Below are 5227 nucleotides of genomic sequence, written 5' to 3'. Positions count from 1 at the left end.
AGGCTGGGGGTGCACAAGGAGTTGGGAGGGGACACAGCTGGGACAACTGGCCCCAGCTGACCAAAGGGATATTCCACACCATATGACGTCATGCTCAGCATATAAAGCTGGGGGAAGAAGGAGGAAGGGGGATGACGTTCGGCGTGATGGTGTTTGTCTTCCCAAGTAACCGTTAGGCGTGATGGAGCCCTGCTTTCCTGGAGATGGCTGAACACCTGCCTGCCGATGGGAAGCAGTGAATGAATTCCTTGTTTTGCTTTGCTTGTGTGTGCAGCTTTTGCTTTACCTATTAAAGTGTCTTTATCTCAACCCACGAGTTTTCTCACTTTTACCCTCCCAATTCTCTCCCCCATCCCACCAGGGGGGAGTGAGTGAGCAGCTGTGTGGGGCTTAGTTGCCGGCTAGGGTTAAACCACAACAAAACTACATGTAAAAATGCATGGCCAGCTTAAAAGATTTTAACAACTAGTTAAATATGGCTTGCAACAGAATTCAACATTTTTCAGCTCAAATTAAGCTATGAAAACTACAATTGATTCCTAGCAATGAGTCCTAAAATAAACTCATAAGAAACTATCATTTCTTATGTACAGTCATAATAAATATTTATAATTTATTAGTGCTAACCATAAAAAAATAGACACCTTTTCCTTTTCAGATCAGTGGCTAAAAATCCCCAATTTAATTAATAAAAACTTTGACCCACTACCATTTTCTTTTGAAATTGCCTGCTTTTTTTTTTTTTTTTTTTTTTTAAAAAAAGGGTCACATTAGACAACCTGAATATAAATTGTGGACAAATAACTACACATTTTCAGGCCTTTGTATGCTCAATATCTATAATCATCATTGTTTAATAATAATTAAAACAAAAGTGGAAAAAACAAACATTTAGCTTTTGTATTGCAAATAAGCATGAAAGCCTAACATTACTGTACTGAAAATACAAGCTCAACACAACAAGCACTTTCTGTCACAAGGTACTTTATATAATCTTTCTTGTTACCTGGGTGATATTTCAATTATGTAAAGACAAATAAACAGCATTAGAGCTTCATTTAAAGTCAATAAAATTTCAAAGATGTCAGACACATAAGCAAACCCAAAAGAAAAAAGCAGGCCAACCTTTCCCCTATCAACTAGTCCCTCCTGCCCCATATGACTTTCCCCACCACAATAGCACAAGAGTTTGCATGGCCCCGAAGAGATGTAACCTCATCTGAAACTAACCCAGCAAAAAATTAATTTTAACCTAAACTAGCTTTCAATTTAACTAAGAAAAATGTATTTACCTTGGAGAAGAATAGGTTGAATGCTGTCTTTAATTGACTCCTTCCATTAAAAAGCAAGTTTACATAACCTCTACTCAGAAGATGGTTTCTAATTCATTGTGTTCAATTAAACTCACAGAAAATGGCTTATAATCTCTTATGCTCATCTACTCACAGGCAACATAAATTTAGAGTTTTTAAACTGTTGTAAGACATGAAGCATACCAATTTTCCAAGTGACAGAAAAAGACCTGTTTATTTGCTATTACAAGTAATATTCAGACCAAACTTCAGATGCACAGTAAGTTTATAATACAACCCAATCTCAGCTTTAAAGGAAATATGTTTTATTTTCCCTGTATTCAACAATAACATTTATATATTTGCATTCTATGTACAAGTATGTATATACTGTACAATAGCTGACCTTTACAAGCGAGACGCTAATCTCAGAAAATTTTATATATTTTAGTTTCTTATTGCAAGCATAAATTTTAGGAAAACAAAATCAATTTTCATTTTAAATGACTGGGTTCAATCAGAACATTTAAAAATAGAATTAAGTTAATCTTACCTCAAACCGCTAGTTGGTGCCAAGGAAGTAATTATTTCAAAACTCTCTATTTGTGCTTTCAGCAATACTGATCCCTATAGAACAGAAAAAGAGACTATCAAAGACATGAACTTTTACTAAAGGGCAGGTAATACCTTTTGCTTAAATGGGTTCAAACATTAATCTGTTAATCATGAAAAGACAACAAGTAAGAAATGGCAAATTTACTCTTGGACTCAGTGAAGCTGCATGTTAAGACTGGAGCAGCTCAAGAGCTAGCCACTACCAAGGGGTAAATCCTACTCCCCTTCTATACATGATCACTCCTCCTTCAGCCTTGCTTACAGGCCTGTATATCGCATTATCCTCACCTTCACAAAGCCCTGACACCCTTCGGGTCCTTCAATGCACAGGCTCTTCATACCCCGAAATCATTTTCATATGGCTAGGTTATCGAACTGGCTTAATGAAGGGCCAAAACAAGTGCCAGAGCTGGATTATGGGGGAAAGAACAGCATGCAGCCAGGAAGAGGGGGCAAAAAGGACAGTGGCAAACTGTTAGACCAGTTTGAATTCTAACATACATCTTTGCACTTAACTGGAGCTACCTTTTTTTGGGGGGAAAAAAAAAAAAATTGGGATGAGGACTTAGGACAACAGTGAAAGCTTTATCTTTAGGCTTCTTTTGCAACATTTATACAAGCATTACTCTGTTATACCTTCTTGATTAAAATGCATGCAAATACAAGTTTACCTAAATAACCATCTCCTCCTTCAAAAATAAGCTCTTTTACATGTATACAGAAACAAAGCATATTGTAATAATGAAACCAGTCTCAAGCGTACGAACGTTCCACTGGCCTCAGCTTTTAATTACCTCAAAGCCTTAAGACTACGTATACATTTGTAGTCTGACTCAATGTTAGGCAAACTTTCCAATTCCACTCAAGCAACTTGGAATTTTGTCGCAATTCAATACAGACAGGATTGTCTGTATTTATGGATCTCCCAGAAATTCTGCATCTCAACAATTTATTCATTAAAGCCACAGCCATAAGCCATCCACTGCTCCTAAATGACACTTTCACACTTGTTCACAGATGTTTTCAATGTTTTCTTCATCTAAAAGAAGAAATGTAGCACTTGTGTTCATAAACACTGCTTTCAAAAGTCCACTTACCATTCACTAGTAGTGACCAAGATATTTCCAATTTCTACAAAATATATGCTTTAATAAGATTAAGTTTTTACTTCTCATCATCAGCAAGCATGAGTCTCTGAAGGAGCACAGTAGTGTATCGGACCATTTCAGATCTTGTCTAGACAAAAGGTGAGATGGTATTAGCTAGCAAAGGTTAATTAAGGCATTCAGAAGTCTAGTACAGAAAAAGTAATACAAACTTCAGCTAAATGGTTGAACTTCAGTCCGAGATTTTAAAATCAATATTTAAATCATCTCTACTTCTGACTTTTAAAAACAATCTGTTGGTGTTAGCTGAAATCCAAAATCCTAATTTAGACAAGTCTTTAGATCCTGGGGATATAGAACAAGATAGTTACTTCACCTTTAAAACCTCTAGGTAGAAGACAGGATCCTAAATTACTATAGCTCAAACTCTGGCACTCAGTTCTGCAGTTTTAGGAATCTTTTCTAGCAACTGGCAAAGGTGAGAAGTAGCCACACTACTTTTTTTTTTTTTTTTTTTTTTTTTTTTTAAAGCCCAGCCACTGGATAGATCACATCCAACCCTGGCAGCTAAAATGTATTTCTCCCTAAATTTTTTTTTTTTTAAAAGACGAGTAGAGATGTAACATTTTAAAAGAAAAGAGTTTTGAATAGAAAACCTTAAATATTGAATAAAAAAACCTCAGCTATTTGCAGCTTTTGCTTCCATTTAATGGTAATAGGTAAAAACTTGAAACACAAACCCCCCTTTTCCAAACAACGTTCGGCAGCTAAAATGTATTTCTCCCTAAATTTTTTTTTTTTTAAAAGACGAGTAGAGATGTAACATTTTAAAAGAAAAGAGTTTTGAATAGAAAACCTTAAATATTGAATAAAAAAACCTCAGCTATTTGCAGCTTTTGCTTCCATTTAATGGTAATAGGTAAAAACTTGAAACACAAACCCCCCTTTTCCAAACAACGTTCATACTTATGAACAGAAGACTACATAGCTGTTTTTGAAACTGTTATGTGAATAAAGGTTTGTCTGTGTAAATATTCTCACAATTTGCAAGAATCTAAAATTTAATTAACCTCTATTAAAGCTAATTTAGAAAAGAATAGTGGTAGATATCGAAATATGTAGGAAAACAGCTCCTTTATAACAGTAAGCTTCTACATGCTTCACACTTTTGCAGAAAAAGTACACATTCCTCTGAAAGCATCACAACTACAAAAATATTGTTTCACGGTATCAAAATCACCCACAGACTCTTCCTGTAGACTCTCGTGCTCATTGTCAGTCTGTAGCGGCTACACCATGTCAAGTAAGGGCACCAGCGGTAAAGGGCAATGAAAAAGAGGTGCTAAGCATCCTATGTTGCTACACATCATCATCAATCACTAAATCAAAAGACTAGTTGCCCCTCTCACTTCAGTGCATGAAGCTTATCTCTGGACTAGTCTTAGAAGAGACCCAGCGTCTGTCAAAGGTGCATATTAAGAATGTGACACAAGATACCATCACTAACACCGAGCATTTTTAAGAGAGGACCATGACTGCTAGGAACACAGTCTATGCCTGAAACACCAGGGCTGTAATCCACATTCTTTTTGCAACTCAAGCTTCTTTTTCCCTTGCTTTCTGCCCTAAAAATGGGAAAAGAGATGCTTGGCTCTCAACCATTTCACTCCTGTATTAGAAAATCTGGGTATTACAAAGGAAGCTGTTGTAGCTCCACAGTACTTTAAACCAGAGTAAGTCAGCACCACTAGTTTAAAGAAACAGACCCATCTCTCCTACCCTTTGTTTCCTCACGTTCCTGATGATCTTCTCCCTTATGTCAGCACAAGTATTTCTGCAGCCACATAGTGAATTAGATCAGAAAATGTATGGACCACCTGGATTAGTTTCAATACAAATTATTTTTCCGACATGGTTTGTGACACAGCCCCACAAACATTTGGGCCAACAGAGGGAAGCTGCAACAGTAGCCACACAGGACTGCTGCTTTTGGCAGCACTGCAATCTTAAAGCTTCCCTTGGCAAAGCCACCAGCAACAACAAACTTGGAAGTTAAGCTTTTTAACAGTACTTGCAAGCAGCTTAAAAAAAAAAAAACAAAACCACACACAACAAAAACAAAACACAAGAAAGCCACAAACAAGAAACCACCCCCAAAAAACCAAACCTTAACACAGAAACACAGACATTTTTAAAAAAATGGATAGGCCACTA

At 36.5% G+C, this 5227-nt stretch overlaps 1 protein-coding gene across 5 annotated transcripts in view; it reads right to left on the bottom strand.

The window, feature by feature from the left end:
* Nucleotides 1-5227, bottom strand: part of BCLAF1 (BCL2 associated transcription factor 1) — a 32212-nt gene that overhangs the window by 18705 nt on the left and 8280 nt on the right. For 4 of the 5 annotated variants that reach the window (XR_657684.2, XM_009281477.2, XM_009281475.2 and 1 more), the window contains exon 2: nucleotides 1846-1919. The gene's annotated coding sequence lies outside the window, so the exon portion shown is untranslated. Of the gene's footprint in view, nucleotides 1-1845; nucleotides 1920-3004; nucleotides 3137-5227 lie in introns of those variants that run through there. The other variant, XM_009281476.2, reaches the window with a different exon arrangement.

The sequence above is a fragment of the Aptenodytes forsteri genome, unplaced genomic scaffold, assembly GCF_000699145.1.
Source record: "Aptenodytes forsteri isolate BGI_AS27 unplaced genomic scaffold, ASM69914v1 Scaffold82, whole genome shotgun sequence".
Lineage (NCBI taxonomy): Eukaryota > Metazoa > Chordata > Aves > Sphenisciformes > Spheniscidae > Aptenodytes > Aptenodytes forsteri.
This window is presented reverse-complemented; position numbering and strand designations above follow the sequence as displayed.